The following is a 27,978-nucleotide window of genomic DNA, read 5'->3' as shown; positions in this document are numbered from 1 at the left end:
TACATGTTGACGTCCATAACACTGCATCGGGGAAAATCTGGATTCATCTGTGAACAGCACAGTTCTCCATTGGCAAAGCTGTCAGTTGACGTGGGTACGGGCAAACCGAAGGCGACCTGCAGGATGTTTTGTCTTAAACAGGACACTCAAACATTATGTCTGGGTCGTAAGAACACTTCTCATAACATGTTCCTTACCGTATGGTCAGACACCGTGACTCCAGTGACCCTCCTGAGGTCTTGTTGCAGTTCCTTAACGACGCCGCAATGCGCAGATGGTCAGATATCTGTCATCCTGTGGGGTTGTCATGCATCCACAACCTTGTCCAACCCTCCTTGTGATCTGACCTGTCTAATTTTACCAATCCCACGTCGTTGAATAACTGACGGGGAGACATTGAAATTCACAGCAACATGATGAAAAGTCCATCCTTCCTTGATCAAAGTGATGGCCCTTGTGACTTGAATCTCATTAAGATGTCTTATGGGATGTGCTGGTTTATGTACAACATGCTCAACCGACTGCAGTAGTCTGTGTACCTCACTATGACATATGGACCCACCACATTTCACTTTGTCTTGAGGGGTCACCTGACATTTTAATGCATGGCTACACTTGCAGATGTTGTATAACTTCAATTTTATATACCCTAAGTAGCTAAGGTCTCAAGGTTTGCTGTACAACCATTGGAAACCCATCTACCAGATTAACGTTCACGTACCAGACATTACAAAACATGTTCCCCTATTTTTCTAAACTGTGTATTTATAGTATAATGGTAGTCAGTTCATCACATATTTGGGGTATACATGCTCAGCGAAGTGAGACGAAAGTAGGTGGGCTCGGAGTAAGGGTGATCACCACTCTTCTCTCAGGTATGCTGATACTAAACTTTATGATCAAGCTAAGGCATGTATGAGCTGTCATATTTCACACTTCCTCCTCTTGGTGAGATCCCACTTCCTAGCTCTTATGTTTTGTGTGATTTTTTACTGTGATTTATAAGGTTAATTTTGTTATTGTACAAAGTAAGGTTAAATGGAGACAGTTCCCATGGTCTAAAGGTAGCAAGCCTGCTTGTTGCTTGTATGACCCAGGTTACATTCTCAGCTGGGTCAGGGATTTTTATGTGTATTCAGGGTCTTGCTCTAGGTCCATTAAGCCCACATAAGAAGAATTCATGACTTTTAATAGTGAGCGGAGCAGAGTTCTCTGTGAAACATAAAGATTTGCACCTTGTTTTCTTGACGCAGCAGCTTAAAAGCCCATATCACGTCTGTATGTTTGCTATGCTGGTATTGTAATATTTTTAGTTATTTCTAATTGAGTATAATTTTTCAGGCACCAAATGAGGAGTTTTCAGTGTCAGTGGCCGCAGTAGGAGGGGCTGGTGAATTCATTTTCAAGGAGGAATATGAAATTGAGGTAAGTTTTAATCCAAGTAGTAGTAATAATAGTATTTGTCAATGTCCATCTCAGGCACAACTTTACGGTTGTCACATGCATCTGATGACCTTGTAAGGAATAGGAATGGTCTGGTAAAAGAATTCAAAATGAATCAATGGAAATCCTTTTTCTTGTCAAAAATGTGTGTAATTCATAAGACATACCATCGGGTGACTACATCATGTGGAAAAAAATCACTGACGCAGTATTGAAACAGTGCATAAAGCATTGCTTTTTAATTTCACCTGACAAAAATGTGCACAAGGAGATTATCCAAGTGGACCTTTACATACTTTCTAGATGTGGAAGCAAAGGTGTTTCCCAAAGCAGATTTGGGTGTAGGTGTAGTATTATCACACGTAATGTAGGTGAGTGTTTTAGATTTTGTACCTGTTGGGCTAGCTGGGATACTTGGTGTGGCTTTCCCGTTTATTCACTCTCTAATACTAACTCTATTTGGAGGGATGTATTTGATACTGCATGTTGATATTGCAGCATATTTTACAAAGTCCTCCTGTGGGTGGGGGACGCAGATGAAGAATACACCTACAGTATCCCCTGACTGTCGTAAGAGGCAACTAAACGGGGTGACCACGGAATGATTGTACTAGAACCATGAAACTACTTGTGATTAGTACAACCAAGTGGGGAACACCATGGGTTGTTTTTACATGCGCACAGAGTACATTGCCGGGTTTTACAGTACCTGTGATTAGTACCACGTTAGGAGCAACACCATGGGTGAGCGACACCATGGGTGAGCGACACCATGGTTCTGGCTTGCCTATGATTAATACCCACTATATGAGGAACACCACGGAATAGTGCGAGTCCCTGTGGTTAGTACACGTATGTGATGAACACCATGGGCTTGTGTTGCCTGTAAATGGTGTCGCAATGTGTGAAACACCATAGGTCTGCATTACATGTGTGAATTTCATTACCTGTATGTAGTACCATAATGTGTGGAATACTGCTAGTCTACACTAATTTTGATTAGTACCGCAACATGACAAGTACTATGGTTCCACTTTTCTAGCAATAAGTACCGCTATGAGGGGGCGATGACTTGGATTTTGGACCCCTTTAGACTACAAGCATCATCTGTTCAGTGTTACACTATAGCAGCAGTCCCTTGGTCAGTAATACTATTGCTTTGTGTCAGTTTCTGTGAATGTGAGGCATTGCGGTTGGACAATACCATGATTTCTTTTCGAACTAATAATAGAAACCTTGAATTATTACATAACTCCCACTCCTTAAATAGAACAAGTGTCTTTTCTAAATCAGGCATGTGCCGTTTTAAGTGCCACAACTGTAATTCTTCTTACATATGTCAAACTGGTCGCAACTTCAAAATTAGGTACTTTGAACACGTTAATGCAATAAAGCACAACAGATTTTCGGCAGTGGGACAACACATACATGACACAAAACATGCTTTCACTACAATAAACCAGGATATTGAAATTCTCAGCACTCTAAATAAAGGCCCTCTCCTAGACATCACCGAAAACTGTTTTATACACCTTGACCAGTTTTTCAATCCAAATCTTAATCTGAATGATATTTCTGAGAAACCCAATGCCCTCTTCGATTTTCTCATCTCTTTTTTAAATAACCTGAAGTCAACAAATAAGGAATCAATCTTTCACAATTTACACAATACCCTCTCATGCCACTTCCCCCTTCCGCAACACCCCCCTTGATCCTCCTTAGTTCTCCCCCCTCCCCACCAAGGGGCTCTGAACTTCGGAGCGCGGGTTGGCGACTACGGGGCCCTTAGCTGAGTCCTGGCATTGCTTCCACTTACTTGTGCAAGGCACCACACTTTCATCTATCCTGTACGACCTCCCTTGGTCAACTCTTGTTCCTTTCCGACCCCGACACTTTTAGGTTTCCGAGGGCTAGGGAGTCTTTCATTTTCACGCCCTTCGTGGCCCTTGTCTTCCTTTGGCTGATATCTTCATTTTTCGAAGTATCGGATCCCTTCCATTTTACTTTCCTTCCCACCCTCCATCCCCCAGGGGCTCTGAACTTCGGAGCGTGGGTTGGCGACCACGGGGCCCTTAGCTGAGTCCTGGCATTGCTTCCACTTACTTGTGCCAGGCTCCTCACTTTCATCTATCCTGTCCGACCTTCCTTGGTCAACTCTTGTTCCTTTCCGACCCCGACGCTATTAGGTTTCCGAGGGCTAGGGAGTCTTTCATTTTCACGCCCTTTGTGGCCCTTGTCTTCCTTTGGCTGATATCTTCATTTTCGAAGTATCGGATCCCTTCCATTTTTCTTTCCTTCCCACCCTCCATCCCCCAGGGGCTCTGAACTTCGGAGCGTGGGTTGGCGACCACAGGGCCCTTAGCTGAGTCCTGGCATTGCTTCAACTTACTTGTGCCAGGCTCCTCACTTTCATCTGTCCTGTCCGACCTCCCTTGGTCAACTCTTGTTCCTTTCCGACCCTGACGCTATTAGGTTTTTGAGGGCTAGGGAGTCTTTCATTTTCACGCCCTTCGTGGCCCTTGTCTTCCTTTTGCTGATATCTTCATTTTTCGAAGTATCGGTTCCCTTCCATTTTTCTTTCCTTCCCACCCTCCATCCCCCAGGGGCTCTGAACTTCGGAGCGTGCGTTGGCGACCACGGGGCCCTTAGCTGAGTCCTGGCATTGCTTCCACTTACTTGTGCCAGGCTCCTCACTTTCATCTATCCTGTCCGACCTTCCTTGGTCAACTCTTGTTCTTTTCTGACCCCGATGCTATTAGGTTTGCGAGGGCTAGGGAGTCTTTAATTTTCACGCCCTTCGTGGCCCTTCTCTTCCTTTAACCGATATCTTCATTTTTCGAAGTGTCGGTTCTCTTCCTCTTTTTTCCTCGAATTAGTGTTATATAAAGGATTGTTGCCCAATTGTATTTCCTCTAATAACAATAACCACCACCACCATCACCACCCTCTAATAAACGTTCCCCACCCCCTTTCTCTATTTATCATTTCTTTTTCAATTACTACGGCAAGTTGTTTCGAGTTGAACCTCGTATTTCTTTCATTATTTCTTCCTATTTTTAATATATTTTTTGTTTGGCTTTATTCTTTTTTAACATTTCAAATTATTTTAAACCTATATATCCACTTTGAATTTGACGAAATTAAATCCTACACTGTTTTCATAAGACTTCATTCACGTCACCTTTTACTCTTCGGCCGGAGAAACAAATGCCTACAAGACCTGCCTAGCAACGACTTTACATAAGTGCATACTTGATCTGCTTATGAACTTCAACTATATTTGTTTTCGGCGCAAGATAGTGATGTTCTGTTTACTATCTTGACTGTGATTATTGTGTTTTGAACATTAACTGAATTGCTACTATATGATACAATGTTAATTTTTTGCCTGTGTTCAATATATTAGTTGTTTTAAGATCTTCGCTAATGGGCTGATGATGACACTTGAAATGTGTTGAAACCGGTCCCAATAAACAGGTTGTAACTACTTTTTAGTTCAACTTACTACGGTGTATTGAAAGGTGGATCCTTCCCTATAATATTATACATCTTGAATATTTGAAGGACGTGAAATCAGTTCAAGAATTCAATAGGGGACCACCCATCACTGCAGCAGAGTTTGATGCAGCACTCTCTAAACTAAAACAGAACAAAGCCACTAGTGTGGATGCCATTCCAGTAGAACTCTTAAAAAACTGTGATGATACCATAAAAAACGTTATTTTTGAAGTGATAATTGAATGCTCCAGACAAGGAACCTAACCAAATGATTTTATTAAAAGTAGAACAATTACACTCCACAAAAAGGGAAATGCATGGAATTATTCAAATTATAGAACATTAGCGGTCATTTGTCCCGTTTCTAAGATTTTACTTATCATCATTAAAGACAGAATCATAAGGAAAATAGAACAATTCGATAATGATCAATATGGCTTTAGAACACAGAAAGGAACTAGGGAGACTGTATTAACATTATGTCAAATTTTGGAAAGAAGGGTAGAAGTCATCAGGAAAATGTACGTACCATGTATTGACTTGGAAGGAGCCTTCCATAATGTTGAGTGAAAATTGCTTTTTCCAGTAATGAAGAATATGGGACTTAAGTGGGAAAACAGGCACCTTATTCTGAATCTATATAAAGCTCAAACTACAGAAGTTAATATTAATGGTACTATAAGAGAAAGAAAAGTTAGAATAGGAGTATGACAGGGCTGCCCGCTGTCACCATATATCTTCAACATGTTCACAGAAAATGCAGTTAGAGAAATGAAGGAGCATACTGAACCGTGTCAAATCATGGTCCAATTTTATTGGTTTAACACTGTGGACCATTTTAAATTTGGCACTGAGGTACGAGCGTAGGAACGTTAGGTGACTTTATGTATATACGTGTCAAACCCGTGGCAAGCAGGGTGCAGCGCTGTTCCTGCAGATGGACCAAGGCTGGATGCCTAAAGTTTACTGTTGTGAACCCCGTCGATGGCTTGGGTATGCGAGGAGAAGAGAGAGTCGGCAAACAGCATGCAAGAGACAGAGCGATGTGTTTGAATGCGCAGAACTACCAAACAATGCCAGGCTTTCCGCTAACACGAAATATCCAGGTCTGGAATCATTTGAATTCGATCCCAGATAAAAGCCACAGAGTCAAGAAGAGGATAATTGCTTTTGATATTTTCGAAGTAGTTTAAGCCATAAAAATGATGTATCTGTGCCTGTTTTGTTCATTTCAACTTGTTTGAAATATCTGTTAAGAGGTAACTGGCCGAATACAAAGCGAGCCGAGTGTCTCTCAGGGATGTACAGTACCGCACATCCCTCCACTCAGTCTACAAAAGAAGGAAGCATTAGTGCAACAGTCTCATTTGTCTCCAGTACTTCAGTGCACGCAGTAGCTAAGTGGTATTCGAGGAGTGCATATTTTCAACGTGATCAACAAAGCTTATTGTATCAGTGATAGAGCAGACATAGTAGCAATGTGTTTAAGCTCACCCGACCAACATTTACTTTGACTTCGACAACATTTACTCCGTTAATAAAAATTTGCACTGTGTAATAATTCTGCATGGGGCTAATGACAGCTAACCACTGAGAATTACTTGGTCATAACTGGAAAATATCCCTTAATTTGGTAACTGTCGTTTGACAGTACCAATGTCTCGATAGGGGATATTGTCGATTGTATCCTTACCAGAGTTACAAAAGTGTATTCGTGCTCAAACGAAGCGGTGAAGAGAATTGAGATCAACAACTGTTGCCAGGTTACAGGGTCACAACTGCAGCATATGACCGAAGGCAGCAGATCATGGGAACAGAAGGACCGAACCAGCAGACTCCTAGATCTGTTGAGAGCAACGCTGCCGTGAAATAAATTACACCAATGCAGCAGTTCCAAGCGTACCGCTAATGGCAGAAATGGAGATTAAGATAAGTTCAACTGTTTATTAGCATGAAATGTAGTGATCAGATTCATATGTGGCCCTTTTGTTAAATGTAAGTAGTAATTGCATTGTAAGCCAGAGTGGCACTGGTTTATTTTACGTTTGGGGCTGGATGAATGGTATACTCCAGTTTTATTTCAGTGTTATTTAGACTTGGGCTGTGTCAGGATGTAGTTTAGTTTTATAATTATTATTATTCCGTATCTTATGTGTACTGATGTCATGCAGACACTAAGGTATAAGCGATGTCAAAGTCATCTATGTAAATTGGAGGGCACAGGACCTCCCGAGGACCGAACGGGAATTGAGACATGTGCAGAACTAATCTATAGACATGTTATTCATGAAGTTGTATTATTGCATGTGTTGATTACCAACTGACGATCCCCAACGTTGGATTTAGTGAGGTTGATTTATAAAAAGTGTCAGGCAAACCCTATCTGTGCTCCAGAATTAAACTGAGGACTATTGGATATGAGGCCACGATGAGCCGTGATTATTTTGTTGAGGTCTAGAATAGGAAATAGTATTGTGGCTGATGTAATGAGTAGAGTTCATGGTTTATAGCATTTAAAAATCAGAGATTTAGCGTTTTGATTTTCAAATTTAGCATTTTGTAGCATCTAAATTTCTGAAATTTAGTGTTTTGTAGCAAATTGGTTAAAAATAGGCATAATTTGCTGATCGAAACCGAATTTAAACCTATTAGGTTGTGTTACGTACATTTAGTACATTACAAGTAACAACTCTCATTACCGCACCAGTACAACACCAGGAGTAGAAATGGTGACAAGACAGGCGCTGCCGGAACAGACAGATCCATCTAGTATTAACTGAACAAATATTCTTAAGATCCCTCCCAAAGACCAAGCAACACATCAACGGGAACAATTTTCACACAAGACTGTATCAAGTGTCTAAGATGTCTCTTCCCAATTAAGCAGCAGCCTAAAACTATGAAACAGCTAAATATTGTACCCTTGTCAATTCCTTGACGTTACATGAGACCCAAAGTCAAGGCGCTAACAGTTTCATTCACAACGTTTTTGACCAGTCTACCTACAACAATCGGCTTTTGAATCTCCACTTGTGCACGACAACACATTTAAATATTAGTTACGTCAAGAACATGAAAATGAAAATCGTGGGTCAAACAAGCTCCAGTTTTAATATCACCCCTTCTCAAGAAAAAAGAAGATCCGTTTCATTTTATTTTTAGTTTTGAACATTTTAAGTTAACCAGAACTGCCAAGTTAAAACACATTCAATTTAAATTTATATTTTCAATCTTGACCAACCTACAATCAGTTCAAATCTCCACTTATTGTTGACGACACATCCTGTCACCAGACACGATACGTCAAGTACTTAATATGATATAGGGGTCACATAAACCCCAATATGCAATCCTCTTCACCAAAAAGAAGATCCATTTTAGTTTTGGACATTTCCCATATTAGATAGATTAGGACCAAAAAACTTTACTGTATTGACTTATGTTTGTATATATTGTATATAATGTATATGTCGTATATAGTGTATATATTAGTATATTAGTATGTTTATATTGGTTAAAAAGGTCCCAAACCTTGACCTAAAGGTTGTTTACAGGCTGAAGATGCCCAAAATAATGGGTGAAACATGTACCTGACCAAATAAGTCTACATAAAATCATGTAGATAATAACCACATTAAACATGGAAAGTATTGAATAGGTGGTTTTTTATTTAATTATCCTTGATATCTATGCCTAACATTTAGTACATGTTAAAAAGATGTTAAGTACAGAACAAAAATGGCCATCCGGACACCAGTGGGATCCAAGTCCACAACCTCTGAATTCACTACAGAAAATAAGACAAACATCAACATAAAACTGCAAGAAGTATTAACGCACACACACGAATATGCCTCTTTACAAATTTACAAACACAATTTCAAAGTGAAAATACTATTCTGAACGTATTTATTTATCACAGTACAACCCATCTACAAGGAACAGGAATTTCAATGACGATTGAAGTACAACATGCCAATTGTTTCAACGGTGTCCTCCTTCATTCGAGACCGCCTATCAGTTACAATTATCTTGTACTTGCTAAAAAAAAAAACTCTACATCGACACTGTTCGTGGAGGCCTAAATGCACAGCAGTGCTGCCGAGGCAAAGGAAGGAGTGCAAAACATTTTTTTCCTTCAAGTCATTGATTGCAAAGTCGGCACATCAATATAGGCCTATCTGTATCGCTTACATAAAAATGTCCCGATTTGTGACTCTCGGCATGCTGTCTGATCGTCACTTCGCTTGTACCCTTGACTACCAGACAATAAAATAAATCTTGACATCAATGTCAAGAATAACCAACTACGATCAAGGGTCAACACAAAGAATGAACGTGTATTTGCTGTTTGATTGATTGTTCTTTGCAGCGCTCTTTGGCCAGTGAAAGATATTCCACACATCGAATGATTTAACCTTTTGGCCCACCGTTACTTGTGAAAGGAAATATTCCCTTGCATACCATTTATGTATTTTTTGTCACTTTAACATAAATTTGACTAATCACATACATAAGAATACACAGAGCAAAGTGAGCTTTTAGCTCGTCTATAGTAACAGGAAACTAATGTTTTTGTTCGTAAGTATTACTGGTTTCAAGGGAGGCAGATAAATTAGCAAGAAATATAGAGGCATAGGCATTGGTTTCCTTAGTAACGTGATCCCAGAGCTGTGGGGTTAGAAATTCATTCCCTACGTCCATTTCTTTCAGATTATTTCCCAACCCCCTCCTGACTATAGAGTGAATTTCAGAAACTGGTTTGCATGTTACAGAAACAGGCTTATTGTCAACAAGATCATAATTCCAAGTATCATTTTACTAGACTTTTCATCTGCTCTGGTTGCATTCTGGTTTTGTCACATAGTTTCAATTGGCACTGTCATTTCAGAACTGAAATCAGAATCACTTTCATCACTGTCAGTTGAAGAAGAAGAAGTATTTTCATTCTCCATAGAAACATTTCTACTTTCAACATCACTATTTTCAAGCCAGTTACGAATAACCTCATCCATGCCGCGCTTGGATGCCGCCATGATTGTTTACAACGAGCGGCAAACTGGGGTGCTTTTTTTATTTTCTGTACTTCAGGTCAGAGCACTGCCTGCTCGATCTGCATCCGATGGCTGAGAGTTACTATGTGCAGAGAGAAAATAGCTTCAGGTATCGTCTGACATCAATCGGGTAGGCTGCAAAACAAACAATAAATCTCTCTGACCAGCTAACTATGATAATGAACTTACAAATGTTCCGTGCACCAGGACGAAAGTGTCCATCAAAGTATGCTACCACCTTACGATCGCAATGGGTGCCGCAATAGTTCTTTCTCCTGAAATAAATAACAACATATATCTTATTTTTAAGAAAAAATGCATCTTTTTTAAAAGATATATGTTTATTTCGTATAAAACCAAGAGTTTTGCATCTATTTTGCATAAATTGCATAATTTCGCATTTTGAAACAATTTCGCATTTTATCGCTAATTGAAAATCCCTAAAAGCCTCTCGTATGGGTCATATAAGATGAAGGAAAATACACTGACAAAGTTTCAACGTATTTCGCATTTATCGCAAATGCTAAAAATCACAAACTCTAGTAATGAGTTGTACCTGGTTTGTCGAGGGTGTATACCCCAGACCAGATATACGGAATAATATATTTACGGGCCTATAAGCCAAAATGGTCTTTCCACTGGGCAAGATTTTTTCCCAGGTAAGGAATGAAGAATTTGTATAACCCACTCAAGGCTTTGAGTGAAAGTTTACGCGCTGTCCTGTTAACTTCAAAGGGTCATATTTGGGGATTGCTTGAGCCACGCATACCAAGTTTGTGATTGATTGTTCCCTTGCCAACCAGCTGACTACCTGTTTGACAAGGTGTAGCAAATAATAGCCTATGTAATGTGACTCTGATTGTCACTAAAACTCCTGCTCTATCCGATGTTGAATGAGTACCATTTTTGTCTTTCTTTTTCAGATGTGGTTTATTTGTGGTCATTGTTTATATGTGTGTTATGTGTGTGATAGTGTTGTCAATTATTTGTGTTGATTAGTGTTCCATTGTCCATAGGCTGTAATTGATTGCGAGGTTTCAAAACCTCTGTCTTATGCCCATGATCCGGATATCATGCATTGGAATCAGTGTTCTCTTGGTGGTTTAAATTTAGGGCCAGTCCCAAATATTCTTTTCTTATGATCTTTATATCCAACAAATTCGGAATTAGTGTAGTTAGGCCAATATTTGAGTCGATCATTATGTATTCATAAAAGAGATGGTTCTTAGTTGTAGCCTGCAGGTTGATTGCAGTCGATTTATCTCAATCTCTGTCACAAATAAGTAGATTTCAGTTTTCCAAAGTTATTGAACTTGATATGCCTGGGTTCTTGACCTGTATACTTTTAACGACCTTTAGTGTCAAATTTTATATGTAAATTTTCTTTGTTGTATATAATTTTTACCTGCGTTGGGGCATAACACTTGTTTGAATTTGAACCTTTCATTTTAGCCGGAATAAATCATGATTTTGCCTCCTTTATCTTGCTGAGTTCTCATTCACGGGTATGTATTCTCGATCCTGTCCCAATCTTATATTATAAATATTTGTTAGACTTACGAGTTTTTTGGACGCACCACACAAATTCTGAAAAGGATATGAATATGATGCTAAGACCATCCAACAAATCTTTAGAAAAATTTAAAACTAAAAATAAATATTGTGGCCATGTTTTAGTGGATCACAGAAAGAGGTGAAAGAAGGTGCTGGGTAGAACGGGTCTATCTAAGATATCAAAAATTAAATGAAAGCTTCAAAACAAATGTTATATTTCTCTTTAAATCACAAACTTAACAACTTTTCACTTAGTGAAATAACAATGACAAATTTGGGGATTAAAATAGAGAACCCTAGAATAGTGAATTGGGCTTCATGCCCTTAATTTACACATTTACAGTTTCAAAAGTGGTATTACTTCGACAAAGATAGAAATCTCACAAATTCAAGAGCACTTTGCTCCAAAAGTTACAATCTCTAGCCTCCCAGAGGTACTCCTCACTATTACAGAAAACTTAGAAAAGAGCTTACATGCTCTCCAACATTAACCACATATTAACAGCCCGCTTAACGCAATATTACACTGAATGTTAATATCTCTGGCCTCTCTAGGCACAATTTACAATTTACATTTTCTTTTACACAGGGGTATCTATTACCCAACCTACTGGGTCTTTGTGGAAAAAGAACAGGTTAAATTACTGGCCCTAACCCCAACTGAATGGAGGCGTACACTTGCGCTCCTAGATTATAAAGTATAAAATCCTAACTGGGCTCTTGGTCTGTTGATACAGGAGCTAATCCCAAGCTACTGAGGCAACTTGAAAGAAGGTTAAGTTAAGACATTACAGGAAAGAAAAACAGTTACAAAATCATAGTCACCTCAAACCAAATTGAAGGGGAACTCAAGAGGGTAACGCACTCTCTATCCCCAATTTACAGATAAGACTTAATGAAATTTTACATTAGCCAAAATAAAATTTACATTTTAGAAAAGGTTGGTAACATAATTAGAAATTCGAACCTTCCCCTCGTGTAAGTCTGCAAAAGGTAGCTACAGAAAAATAAGACTGATGGTCATTACCTTGGCTGGTGGTCTGCCTGGCAAAGAATGAGGCGCCCCGCCTCCTGCCTTAACACACACACACTCTCAGAATTACAGTGATCAAGAGACAAGGAAATTTGAAAGGCCGCAACTTATATACCCGAAGGGAAGGTTCAAGAGAATTCTGGACTAATCCGGATACACCCTCTCAATTTTTATTGGACGGTACAAAAAGGGACAAGAAGCCTGTGATAGGCTGAAAAATAATTACAGAAATTTTTAATTGGCCAGATTCAAAACTGGTGGAATGAAAAAGTATTGTTGCCAATCCAAAAATAAATGAACATTGATTCAGTTATGAAACCCTAGAAACACAAAATTTCTTTAAATTACAAGTTCTTCCACCTTGCACCATAGTGCATGACCAGAGTTTTTTTGTAATGACATCTATGGAGAAATGTCCAAACTTCTTGATGTACACCAAAAAAAACAAAATAAATCCAATCCATTTAGGAAACATAGAAATGACGAACTTCTCCATTATTCAGTAGTGACATCTTCTGATTAATGTCCCAACTTCTTGCAGTAGCAGTTCCATGTTTTGTTGGATAGACAGAGTTGATTAAGGCGCTTCTTTTGAATGAGCGGAGTTGAGGCGTACCTCCCGGTACAAATATAAAGAAAACAAAATGCATATTAGTAGACAAAAAGTAGCCTACAGGTAGAAAACACTTAAAATTAAATAACGCACCAGTAGAAGAAGTCACAGAATTCTCCTATTTGAGTAGTGTAATTACTTCTGATAAGAGATCTCTTTCAAAGGTCAAGCAAAGTATAGTGCTAGCGAAACAAGCCTTCCAAAATAAGAAAAACACATTGCTAAACAACCATCTCAGTTTGGAGATTAGTAAATCATTTGTCAGTACCTTTGTTTAGTGTGTGCCACTGTATGGGTGTGAAATCTGGACATTAAGGAAACAGGAAGAAACAAAACTTGAGGCTGCAGAAATGTGGTTTTGGAGGAGAATTGCGAAAACAGGATGGATGAATAAAAAACAAACGACCTTGTTTAAAGAACGTAAAAGAGGATCAATGTTCCTTGGACACGACTCTCTTCTCCAAACCATCGTTGAAGGTAAAGAGACCAAGGATGTCGTTCATATAGCAACGTGAAGAGGCATTGCCTATAGTAAATGATGATGAAACCTTGTTCATAAATCCAATCTTAACAAAATCCAAGGAAACACAAACATCCGGGTTGACATAATGGTCAAAAAATTCTGAAGCAATATACAACTAAGTCTTTTGCAACCTCTCCCTTCCTTCTCCCAGTGTTCCCCTATCCAACACAACCTCAGAGTGTCGCTAGTCAGTGTGGAGGTCAACACTGACCCAGCTTGATCTACGCAAGCACAGGACTGGAGGAAAGAAGAAGTGAGTAATGTTCGCAAATATTCATATAAACTTTTAATAATAATAATAATAATGTTATTTGTTTTACGTCCCACTAACTACTTTTTAACGTCTTCGGAGACGCCGAGGTGCCGGAATTTAGTCGTGTAGGAGTTCTTTTGCGTGCCAGTAAATCTACCGACACAGGGCTGTCGTATTTGAGCACCTTCAGATAACACCGGACTGAGCCAGGATCGAACCTGCCAAGTTGGGGTTAGAAGGCCAGCGCCTTAACCGTCTGAGCCACTCAGCTGCCATATATAAACTTTTACTTAACCTCATTTTTTTATTCTCAGACCTGTCTTTCTTGGCTTCACTTTTAGATCCTGGCTATACTTTTTTCCTCTGTGAAGCAGTTTATGGATTTCAAAATTTCACTCTGTTCCAGAAGCATGACAAGCAGATAACATTTGACAGCCTTCATAATTTTAAAGTATTCCTGCAGTCAAGCAATAGTTGTGGTAAACACAGTTGGACCCACACCTGATTGAAGCTGTGAACTTAGGTTTTAATTGCATTTCTTGATTGTATTCCTCTTCAAATATTTTATATATCACTGTTTTTATGTATGTTTTTCATCCTTGCGTTATTTTAAGCTGAAGATGATCTTTAGGCTAGGTCGAGACCTGTCCTATGTAGTTTTTAGAGATCATATATCGAATCTCAAACTTGTATAGAATAGATGGACATTATATAATTAAATACTTTTAAAATTTTATCTTAGAACTATATCAAATTATTTGAAGATCCTACTGCTGTTGTTATTTCATATTTGTCTCAGTCGCATTTACCATCATACTCTTATCATTTTGATTGCCACCTCCGGAGTGATCAGAGAGTGAGTGCAGCATGGGAAGGTATTGCAGGTATTATAGGTGTAGGCTTCTCGATCTGGAATGAAGATATATTTCTGGGGCTAGAAATTGGTGAGCCACCAGTGTTCAGCATCCCCTCTCATGTTTCATTGGTCTCCTTGATCAGAATAAACAAGTGACACAATCTGATCTTCTCCCAGAACAAGTTTTAAGACAAGTAGAGGAATCATCATCACCATATGAAGTTTCCAGCTGTTGGCCAGGTCTGCTTGGAACATAAGCCTCTCCATCTCCTCTTCTCTCCATACGCACTTCCACTCCCTTTATCCACCTTTCTCTTGGCTGTTTTTCTGTTATTTCCATTTTGTGCATCCATCTGGGTATTCTTTCCTCTGTCATTCTCTACATGTGTGTATGCCTCTATCCTGTTCAGTGGTGGCTCTTCTTTTACTATATCTCTCTCACATTTCTCATCCATTCTCTTTGCTCCTCTCCTTCTTCTCAGAAATTTCATTTCATTTTCTTGTATCCTAGTCATAGTTCTCTGCCTCATTACCCAAGTTTCTGCAGCATACATCAGAATATCACTATTTTGCTTCTCTGACAGACATCCTTGCTCCACACTAGGCTTCTGACACTTTTTGGGAATGTTCCTGTGTCTCTTTGGTGTTGGATTATTTGCTCATCATTTCTTCCACTTTTCTCTGTGATCCCAGGCACTTGAAACTCTCTACCTTCTTAAGCTGTTCCCCTCAAAACATTATCTCCGTCCATAGTAGACCTTATATTTGTGGTAAGACAGTTACAAGAGCATCATTATGAGTGGCGTAAAGGTCTTCTGATGGCCTTCTTGGACTTCGCGAAAGCATATAGCCGTATGTGCAGAAATAAGTTATGGGAAGCCTTTCAGAAAAAAGGTGTCAAGTAGCAGACAATAGCATGAGTGACGGAGATGTACCATGGGAGTATCAGTTGTGTGAAAGTAGGAGAGGGAACAGCCTGGTTTCAGCAAAAGTTTGGTTTAAGACAAGGAAGTGTTCCATCACTTTTGCTTTTCATTTAGACCAGTTAATGACAAAATAGATGGCAAGGAAAATTGGGGAAGTTAAAATAAAAGTGATGATGTTTGCAGATGACTTGTTAACCTTGGAAGAAAATGTAGAGGATATCCAAGAGCACTTAAATACATGGGAAGATGAGGTGGAACAATATTGAATGAAATTTAATGCTGAAAAGAGAAAGATCGTGATCACAACTAGAAAGAAGGGAGTAAATAGAGAAATACATTCTCACATTTACCAAAATGTCAACAACGGACTTCTGCATTCACATACTGCATCACACTGATTCATGATATCAACGATTTCAATCATTGAAAGGTTGTTGCTAATTTTAAGTCAGGTTTTGAGGATTATTGTAATTTTACTGTTCATTTTTTAACATTTAATATTTTATATTATAACAGATAAGGATGTAAAGGAGAGGGCATATAAGTCTCTGGTAAGACTCCAACTAGAGTATGGTTCCAGTGTATGGGACCCTCACCAGGATTACCTGATTCAAGAACTGGAAAAAATCAAAAGAAAAGCAGCTCGATTTGTTGTGGGTGATTTCCGACAAAAGGGTAGCGTTACAAAATGTTGCAAAGTTTGGGTTGGGAAGGATTGAGAGAAAGAAGAAGAGCTGCTCGACTAAGTGGTATGTTGATACAGATGTTGATTCCCAAAGGGAATCTGAAATATTTGTCCCGAATGAGTAAATTTATAATACCAATATAAATGGTCCGTTATTGGACATTATAAATTTTCCAGCTAACTCATTCCTGGTTGCCAGCGTTTCGCCCTCGTGTGCTAGGCTGGGCTCATCAGTTGGTACCTAGCACACCTACCAAGACGCTGGCTAGCGCATACCGTGGAGAACACTGCATAGGCTACTTGGAGCCACCGGCAGTGCCAATGCACTACGAGAGATAGTGTCTCACTACCAAAAATTTATGCCTGCTTGGCTATCAGATGATATAGATGTTGATTCCCCTAGCACACGAGGGCGAAACGCTGGTAACCAGGAATAAGTTAGCTGGAAAATTTATAATGTCCAATAACGGACCATTTATATTGGTATTATTAAGTGGTATGTTCCGAGCTGTCAGCGGAGAGATGGCATGGAATGACATTAGTAGACGAATAAGTTTGAGTGGCGTTTATAAAAGTAGGAAGGATCACAGTATGAAGATAAAGTTGGAATTCAAGAGGACAAACTGGGGCAAATATTCAGTTATAGGAAGAGGTGTTAGGGATTGGAATAACTTACCAAGGGAGACGTTCAATAAATTTCCACTTTCTTTGAAATCATTTAGGAAAAGGCTAGGAAAGCAACAGATAGGGAATCTGCCACCTGGGCGACTGCCCTAAATGCAGATCAATATTGATTGCACTGCTGAAAGTTAAATTTTCAGGTGTTGTGAAAGACATTCAACTGAATTCCCATTGTTTACAGCAATGGTTACATGTTGTAGCTCCTTACATTCTTGGGCTAGTGACTTCATTGCCCAGTAAAATGTCGTCCTTTGATATTTAATTGTTTTGTTATGCATTTGTGCAAGATGATACCAGTTGAAAATTGTAAATATTCTTTTTCCTCAAGGATGTGAAGATAGAAACACAGGATGGAGAATGCAACAGCCAAACACAGGAAGAAGAATGCAACAGCCAAATACAGGATGGAGAATGCACCAGCCTGATGGACACATTGCAAGAGTAAGTAACTCTCTGTCTCAATTGCTTTGACTCACACACTAATCACTAATTCTCTCACTTCCCATGAACTTAGAGGTATAAAAATTTTACATAGAAGTTCTTTGTTAGGTAATTAGGAAAAGTGGAGATGTTTCACTGTGATGTTTGTTGTATTAAAGTGGTGATGTTAGGGTAAATACCCTAATTACAATATCACACTTCCTCGAAGTTAGAAAGCTGAAATTTCCCACAAGTGTTTCTTATAAATATATTTATTCTGATGTTTTGTGATGAATTAGTTTAAACTAGAGTAACTACCCTAAACACAATATTGTTAAATCACACTAGGGGGAAAATTTGGAGGTGTTCCTTATGAACTAATCTGGAAAAGTAAGGTTTTTTTTTCTGATGTGTTATGCTCAATGGGGGTAAAATTGGGGTAAGTAGCCTAAACACTGTTTTACTAAATCATTTACTTTCCACAAAACTAATTAAACTAATTAAGAAATCTGAAGATGTTTCGTACCAATGTTTGGTAATTCATGATAGGGTGCAATTAAGGTAAGTACCCCACTTGAAATATTCATTCTCACACTTCCCATGAAGCTGGGGAGGCAGGGGGCTTTCATTGGGTACAGGCTTTCCTTATAAGCTAATTAGGTGAAAATGTATAATTCTGATGTTTTGCGATAAATGGGGTGAAATTGTGTTAATTACCCTAAACACAATATATGATGTTTTATGGTATAGGGGGTGAATTTTGGGTAACTCGCCTAAACATAAAATCATAAAATCTCTGACTTTCCATAAGCTATAGGTCTGAAACTTGACAGAGGAGTTCCTTACATGTGAATGAGGAAAATTCATTTTTCTTCTGATATTACATGACTCACCCCTCCCTAATATATCGTACTATGTCATACTGAGAAAGAATTGTGTTCCGTCATATATCATACTATGTCATACCGAAAAAGGAATCGCGTTCCATCATATATCATACTAGGCCATACCAGTGTTTTAGGAGCATATACCTCTGCCATCTCTTGTTGAATTTTAGAGTTAACTACTGGCACTCGTAGCACAGAGTGTTGCAGAACTGAAATATATTATTAAAATTAATACTAGTCTACAAGTTACAGAGGGGAAATTGCTATCCCTCTGTCCTAGTGTACTAACACTGGTAACGACTTGTTTAACCATACCTTATTAATGCAATGTACTTTTGGGTGATTTAAATGCCCTGAGAGAACTTGACTAGATTAAATATTCCACAAGTTGTACACTGTGTGTTTTGAAGATAATGGAATACAATATTGTATAATGCACTGATATTGTGCTGTAATACAAAGAAGTCCAGCTCTATGGCTAAATGGTTAGCATGCTGGCCTTTGGTCACAGGGGTCCCGGGTTCGATTCCCGACATGGTCGGGAATTTTAACCATAATAGTTTAATTTTGCTGACCGGAGATTGGGTGTATGTGTCGTCTTCATCATCATTTCATCCTCATCATGATGTGTAGGTTGCCTACAGGAGTCAAATCAACAGACATGCATCTGGCGAGGCGAACTTGTCCTCTGACACTCCTGGCACTAAAAGCCATACGCCATCTCATTTCATACAATGAAGACTTTGTTAAAGTTTCAATTAATAATTTCCAATAAAAATATTTATGTTAAAATCATCGTAAAATATTCTGTTCTTCAATGGAATTTTTGATATAGAGACTAGTAAATTTGTGTGGTTTATTAGCAGAGAGTGTCTCATGACAGATTAAGAGGAGATTATGCAAGTTGTATGCGAAGTAACAGTGTGATGTTATAAGTCAAGCCTTGATGAGAAGTTCCCTACCAGCGCGGTTTTATTAAAGTAATAATGCCGCACCATTCACTTGGTGTAAAAATGGGTGACCATGGAAAGTCATCTCCTGTGTGTGTAGTTGTTCCTGCTGTATTCGTAGCTCTTGGTGCACCAACCTCTGAAGGCGTTGTAAAAGGGCTTTGTGTGAATATATTTTACTCTTATGAAATTCATGTGAATTCTGTGCCAAATCAGCATTGTCTGAAGTGCTTGGTATCTTCAATCTGGCAGGAAATAACGGGCTGATATAATCATATTTAAGGAAAATTCTGCTCGTGGATAAACCATGGATCCTACTGTAATGTTCATGACACAAAAGCCAGCCGTAATGAGTTGCTGCATCTGAAACGTCCATCTGTGAAACTACTGCCAATACTGTCGACTACAATCTTAATTGGTGACAGACTGAGCTAATGCGTTCATCCCTGAATTTTTCTGATATTAATTAAATGGTTTTCTCTCACTAATGCCTCTAATATTCAATAACTTTTTGCTCCTACCTCACTGACCATTGGCAACGAGTATCAGTGGGAGCAATATACTCAGGATAGCATAAGTCGATAGGTGTCCTGGAAAGGTGGGTTTGGGCTGACTTTTATTTTTTGTTAGTGGGGATTGGGGATGCATTGAAATATAGCAAGAACCACATCTATGCAGATTATTTTTAGATTTATTATCACTCATGTCCACAACACATAAATGTAGCTATTTACAGTGTGAATTTTGACTTACGGTGACTGAATGACTATGCCAAAAATAACAACTTGTTAACAAATCCTAACAAAACTCAGGTTATATTATTTGGTACCCAAAGGAACCTTAACTTGTTAAGAAGTAGGCATGTACCCCTAATTATTTTAAGTAATATTGTCATGCCCTGTTGTATGTCAGTAAGGAACTTAGGTGATATGATGAATAAGACACAAAGTTGGATTCAACAAGTGACAAATACATGCTATAAAGTTCAGAAATCCCGTTTTCCTCTCAAACGTTACTCTAGTATACTTCCAAAACATCTTAAAATACAACTGGTAAAATCCCAAATCTTACCTGTTCTAGACTACTGCGACACTGTACTTCCGGACATATCTCAAGACGGTAATACAATGCTTAAATTGAGTTTGACCCTTAGCCCTCATCTGTCAGGAGAGGCCTGACATTATGATATTCCCTTTCTGGTTGCATGCCAGGCGAGTCCCGATGTGACATTTTATCTCCCGTTGCTCGTCTGCGTGCCTTAACCGACAAAATTCATGATGCTATACTGTACAGCCATCGTTTTGCTCAGCGTGGATCTTTGTAAAATCGAGATACAATTTGACAGCCAGTCAAGAATCTGTTATTTAGATGGCAGTGTAGCAATCAGCTGTGTCCAGTACACTTATGGACATGAAGGCTCGAGCGATAGTAAACAAACATGGTCACCATATACAGTGTGCTCACACCTCTACTCATTCCTTGTACCCTAACCCAACATGCTGATCAACACATCCCAATTTCAGGCTACAAACCAAAGACTGAGTTAGAGTTTTTAAATTGTTTTCCACCGATAATTGTTGAGTGAAATTACTATGCAATAACAATAGTAATAATAAAAATGTAAAACCATTTGTCTTATATTCTACACATTGCTTTTATTTGCTCCAGTAAATATTTATAGGCCTAAACACATCAGTTAAGTCATGAAAGTTTTATACAAGTCATAAAAGATAGAGATTTATGTTTAAAATATGAATAGTAGGGGCAACATGGGAGGGGTGAGAATTAAAAACCTGTATTCGATTTATATTAAAGCTGCAAAATGATTCTCACATTTCACCTTCTTATAGGGAGTTGTGATGTGCATGAGCATTGAAGTCTCAAGCCCTCTCTTACACTTCTCCTTTCTGCATGGAGTGAATTCAGGTATACCTATCCTCCTATCACATCCATGATACATGATCTGGCTCCTCTTAAACTATATCTCTCAGTCACTCCAGCACTTACAGCCACTCATTTGTGTTCACTGCCGCAAGGCTGTGGTATACCCTCCCTGCTACCATTAGGGATTTGCGTTCTCATAGGAGATTTAAGATGGATTGCCAATATCACTTGCTGAATAATTCTAGCTCATTTTACAATGAGTTAACTGTGAATGAGTGCGTGAATGAGCCTATTTTCATAAAAATTAGAAATAGGAATGTTGTAAATTGGCATGTTTGATACGGTTAGAGGCTTACGATTTTATCAAAGTTTTTTGATTCTGTTTGATTTTATATTATTAATGTGTGTTGTTGAACTTTGTTTTCAAGTGCATCTCTTATATTATATGTGATTTAGTTGAGTTCGCCAATGGCCGTAGCCGTGTTGAAACACCGGATCCCGTGAGATCTCCGAAGTTAAGCAACATTGGGCGTTGTCAGCAGTTGGATGGGTTACCACGCACTGTTGGTGGGGGGATAAGGGAATGGAGGAGCGGAAAGGAACTGGCCACCCAACCGCACGTAAACTCCGGCTCAGGAACACTTCTGCATAGGTTCGGACCTGCCTTCGGGCGGAATAACCCTTCTTGAATATTTTGTCAATTTTGATATATTTGTGGTCCAGCACGTTTGTTTATATTATAACCCATTGAGGCTATAAGAGTCAAAAATATCTCCCATGGTAGGATACTTTTTAGCTGCTCCCTCTCATTTCTAAATAATCAGTTTCGTAATTAGTGACCATTTGGATGTATATATACAGTATACCTTTTTCAAATTTTGATATATATTATTATCATTTGTGTCTCAACTCCTAACCTATTCGTGGAATAATACATCCCTATAATGACCGTTCATCCTTGCCCTTCTTAGGTCATTACTCAAGAGGGAACCAAGTGTTCCAATTCTTAATAAACGCATGGGAACTCAAATATTAACCTCACACATGCGGGTATAAAGAATCGTACACAAAACGACCCAGTTATCAAGATAAAATGCAAGCACTGTAGATGTTATTTTCAAGGTGCCAGGGGTTTGGGTGTACACATCAGCAAAGCGCATCTGGATATTCAGAGACATGTTATTGTCGATCGACAAATAAAGGACAAAATTCTAATCAGTAACACATGTTCCTCAGATGACGTAACGAACGATGTACCACCTGTTCCCTGTATGTCAGATGACACAGGCTAGGGCACATTCAGGACTGATATGCAAAACTGGAAAGAGCTATTCCAGGATAATATTAATATTCTACATTTTCGAATTTGGTAAATAACTTCTCCAACTATCTTGCAAAAGACTTATAACAATAAAAAATTTTCACCCTGTTGATAATTATATTTGCATTTTAGCAAATTAATTAATTACACACAGTACATGTTTTGTTCTTTGTTAGAACATCTTCAGCTGTTTATATAGCTTAGGTGATTCACTAAGTGTTTATCTTTAAGTACATTATAATCAGGTACCGTGTTCTTCTTAAATATTACGTAAATATGAATTGAATTAAAATGAATTTAAAACAATGTGGTGATTAAATGGGTTAGTGAAATGCGATGGAATGGATATACTTACAGTTAGCCTATTAAAAACTATTTCTATTCATATGAACAGTTGTAGTTAAAAAGTTTCCAACACTTTTTCACTACAATATTTCGCTTGTCTTCAAGTAAAAAGTTTTTTAAAAAGTGTATGACTTTCCTTTGACGCTGTTCTGAATATTGTTAAGAGTTCACTTATTTCATTCCCTCCAAGGTGGCTGCTATTTCTTTTTGAACTTACATAATCTTGAAATTGGGTTATTTACGGCACCTTGAAGCTGATTGCTGTTTGCTAATAATAAAGGAGCTTCCCCATATTCTTCCTGTTGTCAAAATCCATTCCTACTGTGACCTTGGAGGGGGTACGTTTGAAGTGGCCTTCTGTCTTGTATAATAGTAATAGTGTACAATTATGTAAGTTAAGATATGTAGGTTAAGATATGGTCTATTATGGATCTGTTACCCTTACCCTCTCAGGTGTAACAGCCTTATACGTGAAGAATGTGTTTGTAACTGCTAAACCCATACTAGCACAGAAGTCCAGTAAATGCTTCTGATTCCTATCAGCTTCCATATCTTTCCTAAATTTACCAATGACCCTTCTGTGTCCTTCAGTTCTATTACCAACTCTCGCATTGAAATTGACCATTAGCACTATCCTACCCTTGCTGTTGACCCTGACTATGTCACTCTATGCTTCGTAAAACTTCTCATTTTCATCCTCATTTGCACCCTCATATGGTGAATACACTGGGACAATTCTTATCCTAATTCCTCCAACTGCGAAATCTACCCACATCATTCGCTCATCTACATGCTAGAAGGAAACTATGCCACATACAGTAGTATTATAATCTCCTGTCTTTTCCTCTTTATCTCCCCTTACCCGTATATCATATACTTAGAGCACATCCAGATGAATCCTCTTTGCTGACTCAGCCAGTTCTACTTTCTTTCTTCCATAAGCCCCATTAATGATATAGCTCCCTCTCGAATTCCATTTTGTTCGCTAAGTTTCTTCCGAGGAGTCCCTCACCTGTCAAATGGGAGTGGGATCCGTTACTGCGGTAGGTCCGAGGCTGGCTTAAAATGTTCTGTGCTAATGAAGTTCCCTCAACAGTAAGCCTAGAGCAAGCTTGATGTAATTATTTTAGAAATAATATATTTTGGTCATGTACTGTATCTATGTTCATTTTTAAAATTATTTTCTATTTCAGCATGGAGAATTCGGCTATATCGACTAAAGGGAAGGTATATTCGTGTTCTATTTGCTGCAAGGTATTCCGTCAAAGAAGGAGTCTGAAACACCACATGCTGACCCACACAGGAGAGTTGCCGTATCGTTGTACAACGTGCAATAAGACATTTACTCACGCAAGAGCAGTGAAAAACCACCAGTTGACTCACTCAGAGGAGAAGCTGTTCAAGTGCTCCACTTGTGGAAGTAGTTTTAGTAGATCCTCAAGCCTAAAGAGTCACCAACTTGTACACACTAATAGCAAGCCCTTTTCTTGTTCCATATGTGGTAGTAATTTTAAGCGATCTTCTGAACTAAGAAGACATCAGGCATCACACACTAAAAAGAAGCCTGTTTCCTTTCTTAAAATTACGTCTGAACTTAGAAAACGTGAAAAGACTAATCCTGAAAAAATATTATTTTCATGTTCTCTTTGTGGAGTATCTTTTAGAAAATGTTCTTCTCTAAGAGCACATGAGAAAAGACACACACAAAAGAGGCCATTTTCCTGTGCAGTTTGTGGACATTCTTTTACAAGTTCAGGATTTTTAAGAAGACATGAAACTGCTCATATCAACATTAAGTCTTACTTTTGTTCTGTTTGTGGAATCGCCTACAAAAGGCTGCCTGACCTAAGGAAACATGAGAACAGTCACTCCAACATTACTGTAACATGATGTGCCGACAGGGTACAAACAAACAGCTTGTAGTTTTTAACTCCTACAAGGGACCGTACCCAATCAACCTCTCTGACATTGGGATGAGAGTTCATGGATGGGAAGTATATTGAATGACTGAGTTGCATGCAAAATCAGAGCACCTCTGATTAAGTGCTTATATCTTATGAGTTTATTATTTTATACAAACTATGCACAGATAATGTGTTTATAATAAATGTTCACATATTTGATTGTTACCCTGCCCTCTCTGAAACCATTGCAAGGGATCGATTGCATTGGATTGTTTATAAAACTATGACCTTTTTAACTACTATAACAGGATCACTACCACAGGCACATCAGTTTCACAGATGTCACACTTAGTTACAACTGAACACAATCACACCAGTTCCCGAGCTCACATAACACATCATGCATTGTCTGTCACAGGATGTCACTGCACTTGTTCATTGGTCGTAAACTCCCACAGTGACTGCGCACTTTCGTGACAAAAGAACTCGATAAAATAGCTGCCATCACGGCAGACAGATTCTATTCCATGACAGAACAAATCTTCTCAACTAAAATCTTCCCTAAATTGACTACCTGTCCACCTATCCCGAAAAGTACCGACACATGTAACATTCTTGTCTTAAGTCTTCTAACGTGAGGTCAGAGTGGAGGCTGACATTGCTTCTTGCTGAGTGGCTCTGTGAGCCAGTAGCTAGCATTAATGATTGCTCTCAGGTGATGCCAAACTGCCTCTCCCTTCCTAAACTGTTAACACCGTGGCGGACACCCCTTCGCATCACTCACTCCGTAAGGCTGCTCCATACTGCTCCACGATATGGCACAATGTGATCCCGATGGACAATTCATCTTCCCATGGAACACTGGTGAACTCTGTAGACTACTTCATTTATCCTGGTGACAAAAGGGTAATGACCTCTCAAAGCGACTGAAGCTGCTGTGGTATTCCGTTTGTCCAAAAAGATGAGTACAGCCAACCTTCCTGGAAGCCTACAGAGCACGTGAGCAGGTCATAGTGGGTCTTGATCCTATCGCTGGTACCACCAGGTGTTGTTAGGCATGATTATGTATGTTGTTTAGATGTCCAATAACTCCCATGCAGATTCCGTCACTGACTGTTCCTCATTGAATGCTAATCCGAACACCAAGTCGCATGGAAGGAATAACTTCCTTCTCGAAGATCATGGTGGTAAGTTTTCATGCCCGTCATCTCATGGGTGGACATTCGATAAAGGACAAGGTAGAATGGGACCCACTCATACTACTTCATCTGGTGTGGTGAGATCATCTTCCTTAGATGCCCCTCCATAGTCCATACAAAACTCTGAGCCGTACCATCTGATTGTGGATGACAGATGTTGTACGGGCCTTCCAAACTGCCAGATGTACACACTCTTGCATTAGCCCTGATTCAGACTTCTTGCTCTAGTATCTTTGCAGTTCCCTAGGTACACCAAAGCTGCAGAAGTTCTTCACCATTGCATCATCTCCTGTTGATGCCTCCTGGTTTAGGATGACTTAAACCTTTGGCCACTTGGGAAAATATTCCTCTGCCCAGAGTAGGTAGTGATATGATATAGATGTTGATTCCCATAGGGAATCTGAAATATTTGTCCCGAATGAGTAAATTTATAATACCAATATTAATGGTCCATTATTGGACATTATAAATTTTCCAGCTAACTCATTCCTGGTTGCCAGCATTTCGCCCCTGTGTGCTAGGTTGGGCTCGTCAGTTGGTAGCTAGCATATCTACCAAGACGCATGGCTAGTGCATAACATGGAGGCCACTGCATAGGCTACTTGAAGCCACGGGTAGTGCCAATGCACCACGAGAGATTTTGTCTCACTACCAAAAATCGATGCCGCTTGGCCATCAGATGATGTAGATGTCGATTCCTATAGGAAATCTGAAATATTTGTCCCGAATGAGTAAGGTAGTGATATCCAAGGTCGAGTTTAGGGAATGGCCCTGTGACGTTGATGACTGTTCTCATGAATAGTGTTTTGGTGTACTATCTTATTCCTGGTATGTTGGCCTTGGCTCACAGTGGAACTATTCAGGTGCACATGATAGTATCGCTGTCAGTCATGGCTTAAAGTCATATCCATCTACAGGGGCCAGCAGTGATACTGAATGCAACTAGGTTACTACTTCTCTCACACTTTGGGTGATTATCTGATGGAAATTCCGCTTCTTGCCGTCAGTGGAATCCAACCTGCATACTGGTACTCCATTGCTGACCTTCAGAAACATCCACTGGGCCCAACATATCTCATAGTTTGGGCTGTATTCAGTAATGTTCTTCAACTCCTATCACTGTCCCGACTTGACACCTCACAGAATCTGCCCGTTGTCATCATCGGCTTTCTCCATCAATGGCCCTCATGATCCGGACATCCACAGTGTCCGCCTGCTTCTCCACTTTCTGGTAGTGTGCAGAGTTCCCAGAGCATATTCCTTGACAGTGTTCGTTGGTGAGGTCGTACTCTTGAAGGTGTTCTATCCGTTGTGCCATCTGTCCGTACATATTACAGAGCTCCGAAGCCTTGTCAGGGCAGAGTGGTCTGTGTGCAGATAGAATATCTGCCCATACATGTATTTATGGAAAAGTTCCAAGGTTTTGTGATGGTAGAAATTCCCAACACATCACACAGTAGTTCTGCTTGGCCTCTGACAGCGTCTTGCTCTAGTTGGTGATCACATTCTCCTAGCCGTCCTGCTTCTGTGACAGCACCCAACCATTCCCCATGATATCCCTGACAAGAGTGTTCATGATGGACATCTCCCAAGGCTTGAAGAATGGTGGTACAGATGCCGTACACACGGACTTGTTCAGCGTATGGAATGCAGCCTCTGTGACCTTTGGATCGATCTTCTTTTGTCAGCAAGCTGTGTGAGTGGCTTTGAGATGTCAGCATAGCTGGGTATAAACCTGCAATTGGGACTGCAATTCACGAGGTTACAGTGCTCTAGCGGACTTCCCTGATTTACCACATTGCCTAGTCCTGGCAGTTGCGAATGTAAATAGTGAGCGTGGATTGATCATTAGGGGATATTTTTATTTGTGTCGGATTCAATGCCGTGAATTTTATATCCAAATGGGAATCAAATAATACCACAGTAAAGTATGCTATTTCAAATTATAT

General features: G+C 39.3%; 1 non-coding gene across 1 annotated transcript; it reads left to right on the top strand.

Annotated features, from left to right (window-relative positions):
- The first annotated feature begins 1,338 nt into the window (after window positions 1-1,338).
- On the top strand, window positions 1,339-25,201 carry LOC136866932 (uncharacterized). The gene is made up of 3 exons (XR_011017953.1): window positions 1,339-1,425; window positions 17,448-17,560; window positions 24,120-25,201. It is a non-coding gene; the product is annotated as an uncharacterized protein (transcript).
- The last annotated feature ends 2,777 nt before the right edge of the window (window positions 25,202-27,978 follow it).

Source organism: Anabrus simplex, chromosome 3 (assembly GCF_040414725.1).
Source record: "Anabrus simplex isolate iqAnaSimp1 chromosome 3, ASM4041472v1, whole genome shotgun sequence".
In the NCBI taxonomy this organism is placed as follows: Eukaryota; Metazoa; Arthropoda; class Insecta; order Orthoptera; family Tettigoniidae; genus Anabrus; species Anabrus simplex.
The sequence above is the reverse complement of the archived record's forward strand: the minus strand, read 5'-3'. Positions and strand labels throughout refer to the sequence as shown.